The sequence below is a fragment of the Periplaneta americana genome, chromosome 12 (assembly GCF_040183065.1).
Source record: "Periplaneta americana isolate PAMFEO1 chromosome 12, P.americana_PAMFEO1_priV1, whole genome shotgun sequence".
In the NCBI taxonomy this organism is placed as follows: Eukaryota; Metazoa; Arthropoda; class Insecta; order Blattodea; family Blattidae; genus Periplaneta; species Periplaneta americana.
Window position 1 is genome coordinate 114,907,909 of NC_091128.1, and position 25,405 is coordinate 114,933,313.

Sequence of the window (25,405 nt, forward strand, 5' to 3'; positions counted from 1 at the left end):
CTGATTACAAAATTTAACTTCGGACATGCCGAAAGAAAAATGTAGCAGACAAGATTTACTGAAGGAATGAGTTTCTGAAGACAAATGTTTTTCTAAAGATAGGAAAATGGTCTTCTGTGCAATATGGCTCCTAGACAGTTATTACCAGAGACCTGAAGTTTAGGCATTATGAATTATTAAAATAGACAGGCAAAAATGCATTATAAAAAGCTAAAATAGACAGGCTAAAAGGCATTATAAATAGCTAAAATACGCAATAAAAGGCAATTACAAAAACCTTGCACTAACCCATTTATTTACTGGATTACACTATTCAATAACTCGATCGTCATATTTTAAAGAACTTTAAAGTTTTAAACAAAATGATAGTGTTGTACTTGACACAAAAATGAAAATGTTTTTAAAAGGCCTATGTATTGCAATGCCTTATTCGTTGCACACGACAACCAAATGCATTTTTAAGTTCTCTGGGGTCATGTTGAGTCTCCTGTCAGGTAACACATATTTCATATATCTATTCGCTTAAGTAACATTTTCGCATACTTGACTCGCTAGGCACAGATTCGTTCGTATATTTCTCCAAAAACTGTCTTCATGTAGGATTCTGTAATTTTCACAAAGGGATTTCGGCAGCAAGAAAAGCTTTATATAAGTCGAATGCAAATTAAGATTTTCGACTCGATGTTGCAATTACTGTTGGAAGCAAAGAAATCTTCTTCCCAGTAGCCTTGGAAAGTGCATTTTTGTGTTTAGTTGTACTGATATGTTGCGATATGAAATATTTCTTTTCGTAGTTCACTGGCTGCTCACATATTTACCGTCAGTACAAAATATGTCGGATCCAAAAGTATTAACGTAACTTTGCAATTTACTGCGTAAAGGAACACTGAATTTCAGCATCTTGCTGCTATAGTCGCGACGCTGTTATTCCCGGCGTGACTCCTCTTTTTTGCTTACGTCTTAGGAAGTGAAGGCTCAATAAAGTCTAGGTAGGTAGTAACGTTCGCCATTTTTGTTCTTTCGTTGCCGAGCTACCAGACGAAGAGCCTATTTTCCACACTGTTAAACATTATCATGTCGTAACTCCTATGATAATACATCAAACGCACTGTAATTGAGCAAATAATTGAGCGGCAAATATCGTCCTCGTGTGCTTTCTGCATACGCCAACGAAAGAGCCAAAATGGCGGGCGGTTGTATTAAGTATTTATCGAGCCTTAGGAAATGTATAACGTCATCATCAGCGAATCACAAGATGCATACGTTTAAATGTAGCCGACCTGCAACGTGATTGGCTGCCGGAAATAAGAGCGACGGGACTACAGCTACAACAACGCCTGAATGAAAAATGAAAGAAAAATAGCCGTTAAAAATAACCCACACTCATTGTTGCCTTGTCAAATAAACACAAGCGATAATTAAAACGCTTACTGTTATACATTTTTGCACGGCAGCACTCACTGTTGCAAAGAGAATATGAACTGACTGAAAGACAAGAATATACATTCGGTGAAGTCACTTTCATTGTAGCGGTTATAGAAATAAATTAAATTATACCTGTAGGCAATTTTAATAATTAAATAATAAATAAATAATCAAATAAAGGCAAAAAAAGCATTTATTTTGTAAATTAGGCATTTATATTAAAAAAGGCAGAAAATAATAATAATAATAATAATAATAATAATAATAATGTTTTATTTTCGCTGGCAGAGTTAAGGCCATAAGGCCTTCTCTTCCACTCAACCAGCCTTAATCAATACAATACATAAATTTAAATTACAAATATTTACACTACACTTAAAAGGTTCTCCAGCAATATTCTTCACTACACATTTATTTAAATTTAGATAAATTTATAAGGTAAAGTAGTAACTTAATTTATGAGCTAATTTAATTCAATGAATTATAATTAATTTAATATTTGAGATAGCCAGTAAAATGATGAAAATTAATTTAATATAAGCTTACTAGGACTATGTTACAGGGAGAATATATATATATATATATATATATATATATATATATATATATTTCTATTTCTATAATGAGAATATTAATGTAATTGCCATTAGAGGTTTTGTAAATCTATTTAGAGAAATTAATGATGATAATAATAATAATAATAATAATAATAATAATGGACAGATATTAGTTTCATTATAAGTAACAAATATTAATCAGCAATTAATCTGTTAAGTAAGAATTTATGTAATTTTGACCTAAATGAAGTTATTGTCCAACAACCCCTTATATCACTCGGAAGCGAGTTCCAATTTCTAGCAACTGAAACTGTATAGGATGAAGAATATAAAGATGTCTTGTGGTAGGGTATAATGAGTAAATTGTTATGATGAGATCTTGTACTTAGCTGATGATATGCGGATAAATTTTGAAAATGATAAGCCAAAAAGATTGGGGTAGCAGTGCGTAGAATTTGAAATAAGAGAACAAGAGAATGCAGGGCTCGTCGATCGCTTAGCCTTAGCCAAGACAGAGTTTGGAAAGATGGAGAAACATGATCATACTTACGAATATTACAAATATAACGGACGCACGCATTATGCACACGTTGTAGCCTGCTGCTCAAATTTGCATTTAGGTTACTTAATATAATATCGCAGTAGTCAAAGTGTGGCATCACGAGTGTTTGTACAAGGATTAGTTTTAAATTATCAGGAAGAAAGTGCTTCAGTCGCTTTAATGAGTGAATAATGGAAAATATTTTTTTTTGGAAGTGTGATTCACTTGTTCATTCCATTCCAGGTGACAATCCATATAAATACCAAGGTTCTTTACAGTCGTACTGTATGGAATAGTAGTATTATTTACAATTATCGGTGGCAAATTTTGTTTGTCACACTTCGATCTTTGTTGTTCTATTAAGATTGCCTGCGATTTACTTGCATTTGAATTAAGTCCGTGCGTTTTCGACCATATGGATATAGAATTCAAGTCATCATTAACTTTAGTTATGGCGTCATTTATGTAGTTAGGTCGAGTATGCAGATAGATTTGTATGTCGTCAGCATAAATATGGTGTCGGCAGGATGTTAGATTAGAAGAAATAGCATTTATATAAATAGAATAGTATAGGTCCTAGGACAGAGCCTTGTGGTACGCCAACATAAAACTGTGACGTTTCAATCACAAAGGTATAATTCGTACAGATTTACTTTCAAAATGAAGATAGATTTAACACATTTAAAAAGGCATTCTGCCAAAGTTCCGGTCTCTGGTTATTACTTATAAATTATTTTAATTTATATCTTATTATTAAACCTCTAAAATATATTTTCATTGCATATATTTAAATTTTAGCGCAGATTTAATCAGTTTTTACTGCATATTTGCGTGCACATTTTCAGGTCTTTTAGTGCATAAAGTTCCGTGGTCTAGTTGTGATATATTAATTCGATACAACTCAACCGTAGTGTAGAAAGGGTTATTTACAGAAAGTGCCAGTAGATCTATATGGAGTATCCACACTGGCTTTCACTGCAGAAACTATTTAATCAATCTCCATGGACGCTGCAAGACGAAATGTAATTAGTGCTGGAGTTGGTAGAGGGATAACCACGTTAAAACTGGTCGCTCCTATGTCCAGTGTATTTAAATTTAAGTGGTATATAAAAGAGCGATCGCAATCAGATATGTGATACACCCTATACGACCTACAGCACATGAGATCATTTCCATACTAACCCTGTCTGCTCATAACTAACTACAGTCCATGGAGACCCACAGGCGTGAACATCATGCATGGAAACCAAATAGTGGTGTATCCACAATGACACAACTGCATTAGACATTGTATATTAACCTCTACCCCTGCACTCAAAGGTCTATAGTTGGGCACAGCTCTTATGTTAATGTGCACCACGGCGTGCAAAATATAACTACGGTGCTGCTGTATCGAAATACGGGCCTGATTACGTTTTATATCTCTGATGTTAGTGGCACTGCGTAGCTATAGAGTTTGATAATGACGGGAATGTTGATTGAAAACTATTATAATCATTATACGAGTAATATTAACTATAGATTGTGGTCGAAGGCGGAAAAATTTGTAGTGGCTTCAGTTGTCTAACATGAAAAAAAAAACAGACTTAAACTACAAATAGAAAAGTAAACCCTGTCGACAAATGTAACAACAGTAATAGGCTATAAAACACGTTTCATTTCACACGAAAAATGTTTCCCCATAAAATTCCACACTCTACACAAAGCACTTTACAAGTCCCAAAGGTCCTGGTCCTTCTCCTATTAATAGCTTTTTTTTGCCATTGAAATCCTCCTTTTGACTTCCTGGCTGCAGCTCATATTACTACGCATACAGGCTTGTTTCCGATCTCTGATAACGAATTTGAATGACGTCATGTGCTCCAGGAATCACAACGAGAGCTGAATTGCGGCGAGAAATAACAGGCCAGTAGTGAGCGATTTCATAATCAAAGTGCACGGTGTATCACAGTAGCAATGCCCAATAAAATCGAACCTTTCTGGGAGGGGTACATAACAATCCTTTCCGATGTCAAGTACAGTTACGAGAAAATCATAGAAGCCTGCAAAACCCGTGTTTCGTTATTTACAAGAAACGCATCTTGTGTGTACCTAATAAGACTGGCAAAGCTCGGATGGGATTAATTACAGAGTGAAAAAAGCAAGCAAATCCATCCCCCATCACAAGTCGCCGCACCACACGAGATGATAGAAATTAATTCCATTCGAGCTTTACCAATCTCATTAAGTACCCAGAAGATGCCTTTCTTGGAAATAACGAAACCACGTTTATTGCAGGCTTCTTTTATTTTCACTGAACTGTACTTGGCATCGGAAAGGGTTGTTATGTATCCCTCCCAAAAAGACTCGATTTTATTGGGAATTTCTGCTGTGAGTCGCCGTGCACTCTGAATATGAGATCACTCACTACTGGTCTGTGAATTCGCGCCACATTTCAGATGTCATGTGACTCCTGACGCACATGATGTCATTCAAATTTGTTATCACAGATCGAAAACAACACTGTATTACACCCTAAGTATTTGAAGCTATCCACTTGTTCCATTGCCTTATTTGGAATTCGCACGTTTACAGTCTTTATTTTTCTTTCGATAACCATGGCATTCGTCTTGTTTGCATTTATTTTCATCCCCTACTGATTATGGCCGTCATTTAGCTGCAGTAGCATATCCTTTGATGTCGTCTGCTCTTCTGCTAGCAGCACTATATCATAAGCGAATTTTATGCACTTTATTCTTCTTCATCCAAGAGAATAAGAAGAGAAAGAATTACAACGCGAAGAGAAAGGAAGAGCGAGAAGAAAGTAGAAACAAGGGTGTATACAAAGCAGAAGAGAATATAAAAGAACTTTCGATAAAAACTGAAAAAAGTAGAAGTAAAAGTTGTAGTGAAAGAACTTCCAAAAATACGAGTTTTTTATTTTCCATGCAAAAAATTAAATGTTAAATACTAAATACAGTCATCCATTACCTGTCATAAAACACAGAACGTTGACTATAAATTTTTGCCGCTATCACATAGAAGATTGTGGTAGGGTGGTAAAGTGACTTTATCTGAACCTTATTTGCGTGTACAAATTACATATTGATCTTGTCGTTAACGTCTTCTGAAGAATATTTATTAGCCACTCTCTACTTTATTTTCTCGGACAAGAGAGAGCCAAGGCTCTCAGAAGTGTGCTTGGAGGTACATGCATCATACATCCACTTTGTTTGTAAATAAATATTACCTAAGGCACTTAACAAATACCGTAGGATATAAATCTTGAAATTTTACGATCAAAGCAGAGTACGCCACGATGTTGGTTTAATGTATGACATAAACATCATGAGCGTGCTGTAGGCAAACATTCCATTTACTTTATTCCCGATTCCGAAGAGCGGTGGCTACTACGTGAATCATAGAGATTCAAAACTCTCTAAACGCCACTTTTATGACTACAGGAATGGCTTCATTTGCATAAGCTGCATCGGTTTTATTAGTGCTATATTAAAAGCATGATTAATTTAATTCCGTGTACTGCATAAACAATAGGAGTAATAATAATGATAATAATAATAAGCAGTAATATAATAATAATAATAATAATAATAATAATAATAATAATAATAATGGCATTACCAAGAAACTAGTTCGATTAATTAAAATGTGTCTCAGTGTAACTTACATCAGAGTTCGTATAGACCAATTTCTGATGCTTTTTCAATTCACTGCGCGCTAAAGCAAGAAGATGCACTATCACCTTTACTTTTTAACTTTGCTCTAGGATATGCCATTAGGAAAGTTCAGGATAACAGACAGGGTTTGGAATTGAACGGGTTACATCAGCTTCTTGTCTATGCGGATGACGTGAATATGTTAGGACAAAATCCACAAACGATTAGGGAAAACACGGAAATTTTACTTGAAGCAAGTAAAGCGATAGGTTTGGAAGTAAATCCCAAGTATATGATTATGTCTCGTGAACAGAATATTGTACGAAATGGAAACATAAAAATTGGAGATTTATCCTTCGAAGAGGTGGAAAAATTAAAATATCTTGGAGCAACAGTAACAAATATAAATGACACTCGGGAGGAAATTAAAAGCAGAATAAATATGGGAAATGCCTGTTATTATTCGGTTGAGAAGCTTTTGTCATCTAGTCTGCTGTCAAAAAATCTGAAAGTTAGAATTTATAAAACAGTTATATGGCCGGTTGTTCTGTATGTTTGTGAAACTTGGACTCTCACTTTGAAAGAGGAACGGATATTAAGGGTGTTTGAGAATAAGGTTCTTAGGAAAATATTTGGGGCTAAGAGGAATGAAGTTATAGGAGAATGGAGAAAGTTACACAACGCAGAACGGCACGCATTGTATTCTTCACCTGACATAATTAGAAACATTAAATCCAGACGTTTGAGATGGGCAGGGCATGTAGCACGTATGGGCGAATCCAGAAATGCATATAGAGTGTTAGTTGGGAGGCCGGAGGGAAAAAGACCTTTGGGGAGGCCGAGACATAGATGGGAGGATAATATTAAAATGGATTTAAGGGAGGTGGGATATGTTGATAGACTGGATTAATTTTGCTCAGGATAGGGACCGATGGCGGGCTTATGTGAGGGCGGCAATGAACCTCCGGATTCCTTAAACGCCATAAGTAATAATAATATGACTCAGCAGATTTTCCACAGACGACAAAGTAAAAATTTTAAGTACCATACCCCCCCCCCCCTGTATCCTTGACGTATTTCAACTATTGCACTGTCTCGAGAAAAATTCTGTGAAAAGACGGTGGAATGAGGGAGCAAACTTCATCAGCACTTCGGTTTCTAAGGGTGCAATCGGTGGACGATGACGCTGCTTTCTATTACGTCCGAAGAAATACTGACTAGGGATACCTCAGAGTCTGGAACACATTCTGGCTCACATTACTAATTTGAGAGCGCTGAGTCTCGTGGTGATAGTCTTTCCCGTGTCAAGTTAATCGTTTAGCATGCAGCGCCATCTAAATAAAAAAAAAAATTCAGTTATAGTTTTGGTTTGTTTTCAATGAATTTAACAAGTCTGCAGGTTTGTAAAGTTTAAACGTGCGCAAATGCAGTCATATCACAGTAATTCATAAAACCCACAACTGCGGCATTTCTTTTTTTGTGCAGGTTGTGAGTGTAACAATGTTGTTAACGTCGAGTTCTAGAGCATTAGCTGAGAACAAAATGTCCACACTGCCTTTAAAAAATGTATTTGTTTACAAACAGTGCAATGAATAGTTGACCGTGAGTAAAAAAATGTTCACTGTGTGTTTCACAACTTCATTGCACTCACGTTGGACGTAAAGTTTGATTCGTAGTTTTTAAGGACATTTCGTTGTTTACTATTAATTATGTGACCGGGAAATATTAATATTTTGTACATTTTTCTGGAAAATAGTCTACAAATGCAATATTAATTACTGGAATATGGCTTAACTTCTACAAAAGCATTACGACGGAAATTTAAAGATTACCAGAAACTTGGTGTTGTAGATGAAGCATTTTCGACTTTTCAAAACTGGTATATGTGGGTTACAGCCTTCTTAAATTCATTCAAAGAAACCAAAAGCGTCATTCAATTTTATAACTTTAGCTGGCGCTGTAGGCTAAATGGTTGATGTGACTTGGGAAAGACTATTTCCAGGAGACTCAGCTCCCTCAAATTAGTATGGTGAGCCAGGTTTCATCTGAATTCTAGTGTTCAGACCCGGAGGCATCCCTTGTAAGTCAGGTAGGAACGAGAGCTAACAATCTTCTGAGAAATATTGCATGAATCCCAGGGTGGCTGTACAATTCTCAACTCAGTTACTCAGTGTAAAGTATGTTATGTTTTGTTTACGCCTAATATGAATACGTAACATATATATATATATATATATATATATATATATATATATATATATATATACATATAATTGCATATATACATATATAATTGCAAGTATATAAGGAAAGGTTTTACAAACGACTAGTACTGTTTTTATATCGTCACATCAAGTTGCAAAGTTGCATATGCCTCAGTTAACGATTGTTTTCTTATGTAATTATTTTATTTCCTTACTAAGTTTGTACTTAATTGAAGAATCCACTGCAAGAATGATGGATGTCATTTGGAATACATTTTGCAGGAGAAGCAATTGAAAGTTTGAAATGCTTAGCGCTCAAAGCTTAACTGTGATTTTCCGATCATTACTGGACAATGACTATCAGTGCTAATGCCATATAACTCTCTATGTACATTCTATATGTCTTTAGCTATGCACTGACAGTTTTGGTTCATTTTCGACAAGAAAGCGACATTCATCATTCTTGCAGTGGACTCTTCAATTATGGAATAAACTTATTGAAACAACATGATGCAGCATTTTAAATAATGTATCATATCAAAATGTTCTAAAACGTAGAAATAGACCTACGTCTATAATGCTTCTCTCTATTTGAAAGTTCGCTCATCAATAACTTCCCAACCGTTACATTTCTAACGTAGGTATACGAGGTTAATTCGATGTAGATTAACCCAAAACTACATCATTCTGGAATATTTTACATAACTCCCGAGAAACTCTGTATAATTTTGCTTCATTTTATATTTAAATTAGAATTGAATAGTTCAGAACCATAGTGGGTTGTTTACTAAAACCGTAGAAAACAAGGGTCAAAATGAAGTTATTACCATAATTCAATGGAAATATATAGCAAGTAATATAAAGTATACACATAATGACTAAATGATTTATCAATCTTCATTAAACTATGGTATTCACTTAACTTTAACCCTTGTTTTCTCCGTTTTTAATAAATGGCGCTTGGCCCCACTATGGCTCTGAACCCTTCTAGATTAAAATACTGCTATTTGTAATAATTTGGATTTCTCAAATATGTGTAGAGAATTTATATCCCTGACATTTTGTAACTGCTAATGTATCAAGGTTATAATAATAATAATAATAATAATAATAATAATAATAATAATAATAATAATAATAATATGGCCCAAGTACAATAGATCTAAGACGGTTGAAATGTATGGTCATTTCTAAGATAATAAGTTTCAATATTGAAGATTAAAGATAGTAAAAAGATCCCTAAAGAGCAATGACGACCTACTGATAGTAGAGAGTTTTACTCTCCTCACGAAGATCTAACATTTGTAGATAATCTTAATAGTTTCAACTTAATACTATAATAGTACATTATGCAACGAGCCTATAATGGTAGTAATTAAGACGAGAGTATGTTTATGAAACTCGCTTGCGCTCGTTTCATAATTTTCATACGAGCGTCTTAATTACCATTATAGGCAAGTTTCATACGACTTCTTATGCTCGACCACATTTCCAACTTGAAATTTTCATAAGTATTCATGTTAATCTTATGTGACTGGGGAGCGGAACTGACCTTGTGCAATACCTCGTAAATTGTGAGATGTGCGCAGACGCGAGGAACAAATTTCATTGACCTTGATATAATCTAGAGAGTAAAATGAACATTAATCTTGATATAACATTGAAATTCATTTAGACATTGAAAAACGAGGTGGCAAATTGAATTTATTTGAATATTACTTACAACCAACGCTAATTATTATAGTAACAGAACATAACATTCTGCGACAGTATTGGATTTCCAGCCTCCGTGACGTTTCACTAGTTGTCTTTCGATTGCATATCCGAGATTAATCGATACTTGCGCTTTCATATCGGTACAATGGCGTTTTCTGATTGGTTGAAGAACTGAACTTTAATGAATAGGTGTACTTTTAATACGGTCCATTAAAGGGCTGCTACCAGGTGTACAATTACTACTTTTTGGCATGGTCGAGCATAAAATAATTATTAACTGTCAAAATACAAACACAGTGAAATACTATAATCTAATATGTTAATACTGCAAAAGATTATTCAGTTTTGAAGTTAATAAACCTAGTTTTATAAGATTTTTGTAATGTTTAGCTTTTGTGCAATATTATGAAATCGTTAATATGAGATCTGAGTATCTTCTCAAAGCACGAAGCATTATATGAATGTACGTTTGAACAAGAAGACAGAGCTCAGAACTGAGAAAATAAACGAGGCCGAACTGTGCGTCTGCTGTCTTTAATGAGATGAGAGATGAAAGCTGCTTGATAGACCTTGTAAGGTCTTGTTCTTGAGAACAATCGAGCCGTGCATGTAGGCCTGGAAACGACAACTTTGGGGGACCTGCTGGAGTGCGAAATTGTCTCCGAATTCAGGTGATTCCTCAAGTGAGAGACCAACCAATCAAAGAGACGTTATGACCCGACTCATCTTCCTTCGTTCCTTCGCGCCAAATGGAAGGGTAATTGAATACGGAGAGAACTAGGGTATGAGGGAGCTAGATTATTTGCTTCATTCGCATTCTATAAATACCACATCTGTAGAGTACTACGTTCATTTCCCACTTTGCATATTTACGAGGAATGTTCATTCTCTTGTAAATGAATTCTTTTGCCTGGTGATAATTATTTGTCTATTTGCACTCTAATTATTAAACTGCAGACTCCATTTTAGGGGCTATGCGTGATTTAATCTCCTTTTAATCAGTGAGGGACATAATTAATAAAAATATCTACCAGAAATTCTTACCCTATTCCAAAGCATTGTTTTCATTTTGCTACTCGTAATATAAAGTAAAGTCTATCACAGTAGCCGCAGCGGTTATGGCACGCAACAGTGACTATGATTGTGAGTTTGACTCCTGCCTAGGGCATGAATATCTGTCAGCTGTTGATGTTATGCCCTATGTTGCCTTGGATGGAGATCCAGCAGGGTGTTGGTCCACGTCATATGGGAAATACACCATATGTATATTTGTTTAGTTCATTCATTCACAGTTTTCTACCCAAGAGCAGGTTTTCACTGCAAACCCAGCATTGTCCAATCTTTCCTATTTTCTACCTTCCTCTTAATCTCCGAATATGATCCATATTATATCTTAATTTCGTCTATAATCTTATATCTTCTGCCCCAAACTCTTCTCCCGTTCACTATTCCTTCCAGTGCATCCTTCAGTAGGCAGTTTCTTCTCAACCAGTGACCCAATCAATTCCTATTTCTCTTCCTGATCACTTTCAGCATCATTCTTTCTTCACTCACACTTTCCAACACAGCTTCATTTCTTATTCTGTCCATTTCACACGCTCCATTCTTCTACATATCTACATTTGAAACGCTTCTAGTCGCTTCTCTTCACTTCGTCGTAATGTCCATGTTTCTGCCACATTCCACGTATGTGTTTAGGATTGGTTTGCGAAATTCACCGAGGAAGGACAAGACTCACAATGGGCTGTCGAGCCATTGATGAATTTGTTAATGTAAAATAGAATATTGCCATGTCTCGACAAATGGGAACACGGTTCGATTCCGGGCACATACTCTAAACCAGGCCTGCACAAACGACGCTCATTGAGCGCGGCCGCTCTTTTGGAGCGGGAGAGCCGTCTAACAGCTCGCCGGAAAGGTACGTCGGAATGACGTACGTAGAGAATAGTCCACGCAGCTATCTGGTGTACTGTGTATTATCAATATCTATTTCACTTTATCTATGGCTGCATAATGGAGGAATCTAAAAGACGGAAAAGTGATCATCAGGCAAATTCTTTCAATATTGCATGGGAAAATGCTTATTTTTTTCACAGCAGCTGGACTCTATACTTATCTGTCACAAAAGTTTGAAAGAAAGAGGAAAACATAATACAGGGACATAATTTTATTTTTACTTCAATTTTTATTGTACCTGAGATTTTGAATGAACTTCACTCCCACCCCTTCTACTAAGGAAGTTCCAACTCCACACAGAAACAAGACCGCAGATAGTAAGCAGTACTGAGTTACTGAGTATAGTACGTTCCAGAAATATGTTCGCGTTTTCCAGTGACGAAAGAGCTTTCAATATTGAATCATATTTTCGCACAGGTACTGTCCGTTTGCCTACGTCGCATCCCGATTTCCCCCACCTGCTTCTGCTCGCCCCTCTGTAAAAGCTGGACTGTCTTAGCTCTTTTCTGAAAACATTCATTTCTCTTAGGAATTGGAAGTTTACGTAATATTATACAGCTGTTTAATTTAACTTAAATAAAAGGGCCTCGTTAAGTAATTAACTGTCACGTGATTTCTTCCCTTTCTACAATCCTGCGGCATAACCACTTGGACGGACAGTAGATAGCATGTCTGAGTAATTTTATATTTTCGGGTCGGGCAGAAGTGAAGATTGAATTCACAGTACGTAGAGTAGGTACAGAATTATTTCAACATGAGTTACTAGTACGAAGGACGAAACTGGCAATTGGAATTAGATGCAATAGTCTATAGTGCAATAATATGCACAAAAGAACTGAAGCCACCATTTTCAAAATTGTGTTTAAATATTCATATTATGATTATTTTTCAATTTAACTTCTTTCTCTATATTGTACGCTAATGTGCTGCAGACAGTATAATATACACTGCATAATGAATACGTTCGCATGGATAACTCACTTCGTGAGTAAAAACACTTAATCTTTAATACAGTACTGCACTTTGATTAAAGAAAAACCTAATGAAAATTATCAAACTGAAAATCGCGATATTTCCTAGTTTACGTAAATGGATGAACTACTTTTCTTCCACCCTATACCTAGTAGAGTGATTTGTGTTTTACGCCAGTATCATCGAACTCCAGTCTTGGAGGGGGGAGCAAGCGGTGTTTCCGTTTCTCTAAAGGTATAGACAGGTTAATATTAAAAATGTTAGTAAAAATAAAATGATGTCCCTGTATAATGCGTCATTACTAGTCCACACATAGAGATAAGATGGTTTTGTTAGTGTAGATCGCAGTAAAATGGTTCAGGAATTGAAAGTTGCATTACCGGTATTACATGAGGTAGCGTTCGTTAGAATTTATTAATCTTCAACAATTTAAATATCTCTCGTCAGGGAAAAGGCGAGCTCATTGTTAATATGTTGAATAAATTAAGGGATTTCAGTCGTAAACTTATACTTTTTGTACGTCAGTTTCGGGAAGGTAATATGGCTCACTTTCCAAACATAGGAAATGCTCGTGATGAAGCCATGTTAAATGATTATGTGCAAATATTAATTGAAATTCAAAATGAATTTAATTCTAGGTTCCAATATCTTGTCTTAATTGGAAAGAAGTTTAAAGTTATCATAATAAATTCCTTCAACACCAGTTGAAACAGTGTCGTACGATTTACAGCTTGATCTTCAATGTGGCCTAAGGGCTGAAGACCGTTTGAATAATATTCCTAGTCTGGTTGAGTTTTACACTACAACTTTAATAAAGGCAGACATTGAACATCTGTAACTGATGTTTCATTACAATGAGTACCGTTCCTTTCATCTGTCAACAGCATAAAACCCCGTTTTGATGTACTGATAAATAAAAATATAACAAAATGATATTGTATAGCTATATAAGTAGCTATAGAGTTTCTATTATTTCTGTAAAATAAATATTCCTTTATTAATTAATAATACTCCAAAACAGTTTTGGAAACACTGAACGGAAATTCATTTCAGAAACACTCGTGTAGTACTTTTGTGTACATTTTGTACGAGATCACCCCTTCTTTCAGCCCATCCTTATACAGGGCGCAGCCAATATCTGCATTCCACTCTCGAGCTGTAAGCCGACTCGGAGAGCGCAAATCTTGTGCAGGCCTGCTCTATACTTTTGAAACGTTTTCCCAGCATTTTCCCTTTCATATCCATTTCACTGTTTTCTTATAGCTGTATCCATCACTAAATATCTTATGCCAGTTTTATGCCCTCTCACTACTGACCAACCCTCCATCTTTCAATTCGAATATTTCTTCAGTTGCTGACATTGTTCTCATGACTTTTTTTGTTTTCGAAAAAGAGATGCGGAACACTGGAATTGTAATTGCGCAGTCGCAGATTTTCAATGAGAAAATGAAGATAATATGTTTATATAGGCCTACAGCAAAAATAGTATGTAACTAGTGTATAATCATGGTAATTTTGACACTAGTGAATGTTTAGTGTTTATAATGAAGATTATACACAAGTTACTTACAACGTTTTATAATATTCTAGCATTAAAATATGCAGAGAAAAGTTATTATAAATTTATAAAATGTAATGTTATGACGTAGTAGAGACATGAGTACTGGATATGACATATTATATTGCATGGTTGCTAAGTAACCATTTCTGAGACAATGTTATTTAGTTGTTATTTTGAACCCTTTTCTTACAGGTACGTTGTATAAAATTGTGTTGTGAAGACGGTGATGACATCATGGAATACTAGTTGCTGGGTAACATTTTTTGGCACCAGTGCCAGAATTAGGCCAATTGTGCACGATTTATAGCGCCATAACAAACGTGTTTTAATGCTAATATTGCGTAAAATGTAGTTAAATGCTTCTTGAAATGTGTTTCAAAACAACATCAACAAGAAGCATAAAGAAACCGTTTGTTGCTTAGTAATATGAGGACAGATTTGTACAAAACTTATAGAGAAAGGCTTTTGAGACGACCTAATATTTTATATCACATGTTGGCATCATTATACCTCAAATAGGGAAGATATAATACTTGTTTTATGATTCTATTCTAGATTGGATTTTTGCTTTTACTGAGTATTTTAGTCTAAGTCCGTTCTCCTTATCTTTTATTTAGTGTATTATGAAACAAGTTTATGTCGTACTTTATTGCAGGAGTCGATGTTTAGGAAACGAGCGAAACAAGTGTCCTGATTTTGACGAATTCAATAAATGTGTAACATTATAAACGTGTTTCATTTGCTATTGTTTGTACAACAGCTTTATAAAACAATAATAAAGAAATAACATATTAAATTTGTAATGATGGGTAGTTTGATATCATGGTCTATGAAGAACGAGGTTACTATGACAACAGTGTGATGTACTAAAAATTATTGCATGGAAATCATTTCATAATATTAACTTTATTACACAAGTTATGCTATCATAATACAGTGCGATCGAAAAGTCCCTCCGCAGCTCTATTAGTTCCAGTAACAACTCTGTAGAAAGTTGGTACTCTCCCAATCATTCCGGTTTGACAACCTCACACCCCCAGTCCATCATATGCTTAGCGGCCAGTGCTGCCACTTGAATTCTCTACCAAATACATTTTAATTCTCTCCCTAGTGCATTTTCGGCTATACAAGGACTGCGGAGAGACTTCTCGATCGCACTGTAGAAGTCATGACGTTTTAGTTAGCATGGTAATATTTTACGGCACTGGTACAATAATGTGGCTATTATGAACGATTTTAAGTAACGACAAAGACTGTTTATAATGCTGGAGTACGAAAAAAAAACACATTCTGTTGTCACTATGGAGAGGTTGCGAACTGGACAATGAAAATAAGATTAGAACAATAAATACAGCTTGAGAAGAAGAAAATCATGAGTTTGTTTCACGTATCAAATTCACGACGGAATTACTGGGATTTAAAATAATAAGACTGTATTTGTTATCTAGTAAAAAAATACTCGTATTCATAATTCCATCTCACTTGCTGTCACTTGTGAGATACACAAAGACTTCCACAGTTTTATATTGATATGTTGTATTTATCCAGCTGTAGTCAATACATTTCTTCGTATTTCAGTCATATTTCCTTAATTTAAATTTCTATAAATGAATAGGGCTCGCCGTAGTATCGCAGTTAATACGTAAAGCTTCAAGCCGGGAAGTCGCGGGTTCGATTCCCGATGGGGTCGTGGATTTTCTCCACTCATCTAATCCTTTCAGCTGCACTATGACCCTGGGATCTACTCTTCTAACAGAAATGAGTATCAGGGGCATTTCCTCGGGAGTAAAGGCGGCGGGCACGTAGAGCTGACATCCCTACTGCCATTAAATCCCGATTGTCCGTAAAGGTGGGATCCTTAACCTCTCGCCACCCTCTGGGAGATTTGGATGTCATGGTGTTGACTTTACTATTTTACTTTTTTTGTAGATAAAATATAGCAGAAAAGAATGCAGTTTATGTTTCCCCATTGTAGAGCATGAGTTATTCTATTTTAAAATAATATATTAGTCGTATTAATTTATTAATTACAACTGATTAAATGTATGCCTTTGTTATTTGATACAAACTCCAACAATAGCGAATTCTAGACAATAAATTTGTGTAGGCCTACACGAATATTTGAAAGAGAGGAAAGTTGGATCCAAAGCTTTCAGAAATGAATGATCATGGTATCACTGTTACATTCGATTTCATATGATATTTTGGGTTGCATTATCGAAGCGTGTATTTTTTTACACAGCTAATCATGATTAATGATGACTGATGATGAGTCTAAATTTTTAAACAAAAAACCCTTTCCTCCCGCTGTGTATATGTGAATTTCATAACTGGTTGAATAATTATTGAGGCATGATGGGCCCAGTGAATGGAACACGCAGGGGAACGGGACGGAACTTTCTTCCATTATGGCCTATGTGTACATTTTCTGTTTCCAACATAAAAACATATTTGTATTCATTGTTCAAATAAAAGAACCATCACAACGATCACAAACTGTGTAACAGATGATAAAAACCAAGTAAATGCAAAGTTCATTCTCATGCCAAATCGTTTGAAAATAGCAGAGCTTTCTTTTTCATTTTCATGTATTATAATTAATAATAATATATTAAATAATTTGAAGGAAAAATTGTATCGAACTCGGGACTGACCTACCCATGAAATGTACCAGATACCGGCTCAATTATTCCGCTTAGCCTATATCCATATACTTCAAGTGGATTGAAAGAACGTCAGAGCCCAGAATTGAGTGCACAGTTTCTGTCTATACTGTTTTCGCTGTAAGAGAAATCCTAATGTAAACACAAGCACGTGGCTGTCATACCCGTGATTGGCTCACAGTCGAAACATTCACACGACGCAGGAAAATGTAATCCGTATTTGGAAACTAACATCTTGTGTTATTTGAAAATAAAAAATTGAATTCTAGTTGTTAAATACAATGAAACATATAGGCCTAACTTCACTCATATGTAAAACGCTATGTAAAAGAAAAGCTACTTTTATATTTTGTTATCTACTATGAACGCGGATGAATACAAACAGTAATACCGAGGTAGTCTGTTCTTGTAACAAGCTGGCGTCCCTTGGGCTTGTCGTTCACGTTAGCACGTGGTACTGAAGTATGGCTTCTGCATCCTCGGTGTGTGTGGTTATTAATCGTAAGAGTGGAAACCATCTCAAAAGCGGAGAAAAACAAATAGTCTTAAATGTATATAATAAGTTATATGAGTTTTAATTACAGTAATTATAAACTAAATGTTTCATAAGCAAACGAATGCATAGTAGTGAGGTTAGGCATACTTGACGAGTAAGGGAAATGTTTAACATGAAACAGAATGTACAACAGTAGGCGGAAATACGTACTGAGAATCTATGGCGCCAAACAGCGGCCAGCGAAGACTCACTTCAGTCACGTGCTATTATTTATATTGGGATTTTTCTTAAAGAGAAAAGATTATAACTTAACTTGCTAATTTTCTGTTAACGAACAGTAAACGTGTATTGTACAAATCTGACTTTCATGTATAACTTCCTGTAAAGATGACTTTAATAATTTCAAGCACCCGGCACTGGAACAATTTTTCCATTGAAATTATTCATGTCAGCTTTACAGGGAGCTATACCTGAAAGGCACATTTGTATAATATTATGTTAGTTATAATTGTGATTACCAGAGAATGGAAGAAATCCAAGATCCTTAACACTGGTCAACAACATAATTATGAATAGCAACACAATACAATCTTATAAGGCAATGGCACCTCCTTTTATATAGCCATAGAGGTACTTCCCTGTCGGGACATAGAGTATCCCTATGCACTGCAGCTTAAAGAAGCTCTTTGTGCACCCGCGTCGGAATGAGTTGGGTGCCGACTGTGCTAAGTCTACCTCACCACCTTCTCCAGTCTTCAAATTAGGAAACAGCCTTTTATTGTTATAGATCGAACGCGAGTGCCGACAAAATAGTGTGTACATTTTCCCTGAATCGAGATTGGGAAGGTTTTGTGTTGGTTAGTATGGGCAGGCTGAAGGAACGTTAAGATTACAGCATTAATATACAGCTGACTTACATTAAATGTAGTTCAGTACAGTTCTTGGGAGCGCAGTACACATTATAAGACAGTGAATCTTTATTTACGATACGTAGGCCTATATTACGAAATAACTGTAGAAAAAGTGTTGTATTATATTTCTAGCAGTTGAGAGTTCTAGCAACTATAATGTAAGCCAATAAATTATATCTGTAATGTAATTTATAATTCGCAAGATTTTATTGTCGAAAGCTGAAGCGTTAAATCATCGCTAAGCGTTGTGAGTCATGTCACTGTTCCAACGGCGCCGTATCAAGTGAAACGTGTTTTCAGGCATACAGAACGATTATTTAGTCCTGACATCTCGGCGACGAGAAAGAGGGGAAGTAATAGGAGTAGTGGGGAGAGTTCCGGAGTAGATATAAGGGCGAGCGGTCGGTAAAGGAATACATTACAGCTGAACTGTACTATAAACATACCGCTATACCGCACGCATGACATCCGATCGCTCCGAAGGCAAGCGAGTGACTAACCCAAACACCCCTTGGAATAACTAAATGGACTCGTCTGACCAAGGCGCACATTGCCGGCGACTGTCAGGACTAAATAATCGTACTGTACACCTTTACATTGGAAAGCTGTATGTTGTTTATGTAATTTTATATAGTGTATTATGTGAAGATAGTCACAGACACGTTTGAATGAAAATAACGTCTCTTAATACCATTACTATGGCTTTAATTCGCTATATCAGAACTCATTTTCAAACAGCTTGTTAAAATAGTATTATAGCTTCAAAGGAATTGGTTACTGAACAGGAAACAGAAGTTTATATTTTAAGTACGTATTATAAAGATGGAAAATCAGAAACGAGAATAAAGCATACATAAACTAGGAAAGGAATCAAGCGAAATAAGTAATTGATCTACATTTTACTTCTTCTTCTTCTTCTTCTTCTTCTTATGCTTCAAGCTATAGGCTCTTTTTAAGTCTGTTGCGACTCCTATATTTGTTGTATCCATCATTTTAGTGGTCTGCCGATATTTCGTTTACCTATAGGTGTTAACTTTGCAACAATCCTGGGTATTCTGTTTTGTTCCATCCATTGTATGTGTACCCACCAATTCGCTGATATTGGTCAACAATGTCTAGTAGGCTGCGAATTTTTATATCCTTTCTGATCGTTTCATTTCTGATGCGGTCTCCTCGTCTCACTCCAGATACATTTCGTAGAAATCTCATTTCTGCAGCCTGTAGTCGACTTCTATCATTTTATCTCGTAGTCCAATTCTCACTTCCGTATAGACCTGCTGGTATCGCCATCATTTTATAGTTTTATTTGTGTGTCTTTCCTAGTTTTGTTGTTGGGCGTTCTTCTTATTTACATTATTGCATTCATTAAAAGCAATAACTTTTACACGATTTTTATGTAGAAATCCTAATGACTACTTACTATCCTTTACTATTTATTATTAAAGAATAGTGGTCTTAAATGAAACCTGACGCATAACGCTTTAATCTTATACCACGTAGGGTAAGTGAAGGTATTACCGTTATGCAGGTTATAACGTCATCTAATATTTTATAATTAGTTAGTGCAAATTTGCGTTGACAATCCTAGTGAGTGAAGTGTGGTGTTCAGAGAAACATTTCTTAAACATCTGGAACCAACAATGAAACGGATTTCTGTATTAAGTGTTAGTTTAACAACCTTTAAGCGAAGAAGTTCGCCTTGAGCTGATCGTCCAGCGACGTGAATATTGTATTCTGCATAAAGTAAGTACAAATAAATGAATTTGAAATATAGTGAATGATAAAATGTTATGAGAAATTCGTTTATATGTCTTCTTAAATTTAGTGGAGTGGTGGTGTTTTAAGATTTATAATATATTAAATTATAGTGTATATATTAGTCAGTTTACAATGTATTTTGACATTTTCTGACAGCCAAATATTAATTTACAGCCATTGATAAATGTATCGCACTGCAAGATACCACTCCCTTCTATCTCTCCATAGGTCTTCTCCTAATTGTCGTCTTTCCAAAGCTTCCAGAATGCCCTTTTTCCTCTTTTTCTTCTTCTTGATGGGGTCCAATCATATGCCAACCTTGGTAATCTTTTCGTATTCATTCGGATCATATGACCATACCATATTAGTTGTTTTGAGAAAATATACTCTACAATATCATTCTTAACTTGCATTTTCTCTCTGATTTCATCGTTTCTAATTCTATCTCTTCTTGAAATGCCTGCTGATCGTCTCCAGTAATCAATTTCTAAGGCCAAAAATTTATTTTTTGAATGCGTTTTGCAATTGCCAAGTTTCTGCCTCATATAAAGTTGTACTTCTCACAATTGATTTATAAATTTTATGTTCAGTTTCAATTCTGATTGATTAAGAGTGGATAATGCATATTTTCCTTTCTTCAAACGTTCTTTCATTTCTACATGGTTCCTTCCATCATCTGTGATTGTAACACCTAAATATTTGTATTTATTACTATATTTAATAAGACCTTTATTTTCAAGTATCAGATTTTGTTTCTGTCCCCCAATAGCCATATAATGAGATTTTTCAAAATTACATTTTAATCCAGATTTTTCATATTCTTCAATGAGTTTTCTGCTCATGTATTCAATATCATCATAGTCTTCTGTTAGTATAATTTGATCACCAGCAAATTTTAGAGTATATATTTAGTAATAGCAGTTAGTTTAATCGTTTATAAATTAAGGATAATCGACCTGGCTTGGGTACCACGAAACCTGCGACATGAGCAGCACAAAGAAAACTGGACTGTTCACTATGTGAAGACGGTTGAGCACCACTCAATGACAGTGATCTTGATTGAATTTGTTAAAGTTATGTGGTAGTGAGTATTGAGACTTTGTTTGTTGTCCCTAATTATTTATAGTTCTTTAATTCTATGCCATAATGTTACGTTTGTCAATTTTTTTTATATAAACATGTTTCCTTGCGCTAAAAAATAAGTGGCGTTATTACCTTCACTGCAATAATAGCGTCAGTATGCGTTGTATTTTCATTTACTTGTATTGTTGTAAAATTTTGTCACAATTACAACTTTTGAAATGTACATTCCATAGAATTAATATCTAAAAGATCAATATTATTGTCCGAATTTATGGTCAGTTGTAATCCATTTCTTGAATTAATACCTTCACTTACCCTATGTTACACTGCATTATCATATTAAAAACAGCATATTTCTAGCCACATATTCGTTACGATCGAAGTTGAAATACCAGCCATATAGCATGTAATATTCCATTATCTTAATATCACTTTTGTGTTTTACGATTGCTTCAATAATAACTATATATAATTAGAGTGATTTACGAGGATTTACCGTTCTTTACGGAGCTTATTTCTGAAGACATTTTGTGCAAAAAATGCAAACAGAGAATGAACCATTTAGAAGTATCATTTCTTTAATTGGCAAGTATTATGAAGCTAAAAATGTGCTGTGAACTCCTTAGTTGCTTCGCACAGACATCTTTTTCTATTTTTAACTACAAAATTACATTATTCTTACGCACTTATCACAATTATTACAAATCACACCGCTTCTACCGACATAATTATTTGCTGTTCAATTGTGCATCCTAATTTAATCTCGGAGAGTTTACAACACATTTTTAGAAATGTCGCCGTCCGTTTGAGTACACTTGGCCGCACACTTGTGAACGGCACTCGTCGCGCTACGTAATTGCATACGGCTCTCTTTGATTTCCGTAGCGCTCGCGCTGGCTGCTGACTGCACGCTGACTAAGATCACGCGTTCACAGCAATGCGTTCCAATAACGAAACGTAGCTCTGTAAATATTGAGAATAGGACCCATGTTTATATGATATTTTTTGCTCAGAATTACTTCGGAAATAAGCTCCGTAAAGGACGGTAAATCCTCGTAAATCACTCTGTATATTTAAAACAAATTTGTAGTTTCTAAATACTGTAGATACATTGGAAATCAACTCCTTGTGGTTGTTAACTTGGAGTTTATATGAAATATATACCGAGCTAAGCATCCATTTGCAGTTTAATAATATGACATATTTTGCGACATTACAATTTTATCACCTGGAAAATTTTACAGAATTACGAAACAAAGTTAAGTAATTATCAGCAGCTTTATCGAGCCCAAAAAATCTCAATGATTAAGTTCAGAACTTCTTTGAGAGACACAAGCATGACGTTTCCTTAACTTTGAGAGTGATTTTTGTCTTTACCCAACTCCCACTTTAGAGATTAATGGAGGTGCGTGTGAAGTCTGATCACACAAATGTTCAGATTTTCAGCTCTGAGCATCGCATTTGTAATGACTTTGATGTTCAACGCACCGAATAATTATATCCTCGGATAAATGGAACTTAAGCAAATTTATAATTTCCTAATATCACATTCGGATCATCTGAAGATTGGTCTCGAGTTATTCTCAGCTACTCTCATCTCTTTCTGCTGTCGCATTATTCCTTAAAAAAAAAAAAAACTATTCCTATTTGCATCGTTTTCTACAAGATAAAATATAGCCTGCAATTTGTTTTGTATTTTCATATGTGTGTTTAATTTCTAAGATGTTTATTTTGTTTGCCGAGATACTTCACTTTGTTAACTTTTCTGACATTTTACTTTCAACATTCTACTGCATAAATGTCCAATTGTAACTCGTACGAGGTAACCTCATGCGTAAGCAACCCGCAGCGCATATTCTTTAAGGTCTTTTTTCCTATTTTATATGGAAAGTTATTGACCTTAGCAGAACATGCTTGACGTGCAATATCTCCTGGTTCTATAGGCGTTACGGCACCCATGTTCTACTGTATTAAGTGTTACAAGTACAGGAGTAGATATTTTTAATTTTCTTACTTTTTGTACACTAGCGTTGTATCTGATTTATTATAGTCTATACAAAAAAGAACCGCCCTTGATGTAAATATTGACCGAAGTACTGAGGGCGGAAAGCAAGAAAGTCTTCTTCTTTTTTTTTCATGTTTTCTCTCATAGAATTATTTCACAATTTATAGCAAAGACGTGGCGTACCCATATTCATTCTCAAGATAATACACGATACGTTTCATAACACTGTTGTCTCAGGATGTAACTACCCTGTAGTACTCTCTCTATTGGTCTATTATATATAATTATTTTAGGAAATATTTTAATGCGTTATAATATCGTCGTTAATAAGTTGCAAAAATGTACTGTCTAACAGGAAGGGATTTCGCTTATATAGCTATGAACTATGACCAGATGACAGCAGACTTTGACACGCACGTAGATACACATCGCAGTTTTCAATAAGTGTATTCATTAACGCCAAATAAAAGTAATACCGACTACATAATGTCATGTTTGATTCCAATTATCTATCGATGGCGGAATGTTAACAGAACTATTTTCCTGAACGGAATTCCATTGTGTTCACTTATCTCGTTATTGCTGTTAAAGATAATCCGATGTGCTAATTTCTATTCTGTGTTAATAATTATGATGAGACTATAGATTTTTTAAAGGCATTAACGCCTTAAGGGTATTTTTCTGACTGAAGGTGAGGTGCAGTTACTGAGAATACAAAAACTCCTTGCTTCAAGTTCGCGACCATTATTATTGCATGATTATTATTAGTATGAAACTTTTCGGCTTTTCGCCAATTGAAACCAGACATAGATTGCAGAAGATGTTTTAAGGAAGTTCGGAAGAAATTATTGGCATCAGTTGGCGAGCACAAGAATGAAGTTACTTCATGCAAGTAATCTATTATTTGAAAATCCAATAAATCTGTAATTCATTTATTCTTGACTCTTAAATTACCTGACTTAAAAAAAACAAGTAGATTTTCTATGTGTTTTGAATATAATCAACAGTAATCTCACTAGAGGTTTTGATTTATCTAGAGAAACTCAAAATTCGAGTGGGATTTAATTGACTATTACATGGTTAGAAGAAAGCATATAAAGATTAGAAGTAACGAAGTACTCTAATACAATAAAATATTGACTTAACGAAAATACTGAACTGTCTTCAAATGTATTATTGTACCATTGTATTCCGCTAGATGGCAATAGTGTGTTATGATTAGCTGTTTTCTTGTTATCAGTTGTGCCAACTATAGAATCTTCATTGAACTTTGTGGAGATTACTAGTCAAAAAGACTTTGTTGATTCAGTTTCATTTTTATTAAAACAGTTGCATTCCACTTCAATTATCCGGATCCCAGTAATCAACCTCACTTGACAGATGATTTTCAATAAATCTTAGGAATAAACAATTTCTGATACGTGACTATCCATAATATCACACAGTAGAAGCTATAACATAACCTAAATATTATAAACAAGTGTTTGAAAAGTTATAATTAGGAATGATGAAATGAGAAACGTTTTAATTAAGGATGATGAAATAAAAAATAAACATGAATTTTTTTAAAAGGAACAATTATTGGGAGTACAATTTTCATATTTGAATGTTTTAGTGGTTGGTGGTTCAGTTGATGTTATATTGGACGTGTGTGTAAAAGTGGAACTCGTTGGTGTACATGGTGTATTCCTCAACTTATTCAGGATTTCCGAATGGTGCTCTTCATTTATTTGTAAATAGGATTTCAGGGAAGATTCATAGCTATGATCAGTGATCTTTACTAATTCTTGTTCTTGCGAGTCATATTTAGAAGTGCTGTGTATCGACTGGAGTGATTTGTAATTTTCTGTTTTTGACGTCCAGACCAATGTAGTTTAAAATGTTGGCAAACAAAGAAACAA

General features: G+C 35.0%; 1 protein-coding gene across 16 annotated transcripts in view; it reads right to left on the minus strand.

The window, feature by feature from the left end:
* The window catches only part of nrm (neuromusculin), a 1,323,427-nt gene that overhangs the window by 850,853 nt on the left and 447,169 nt on the right, over positions 1 to 25,405 (minus strand). The gene's annotated exons all lie outside the window — the stretch shown is intronic.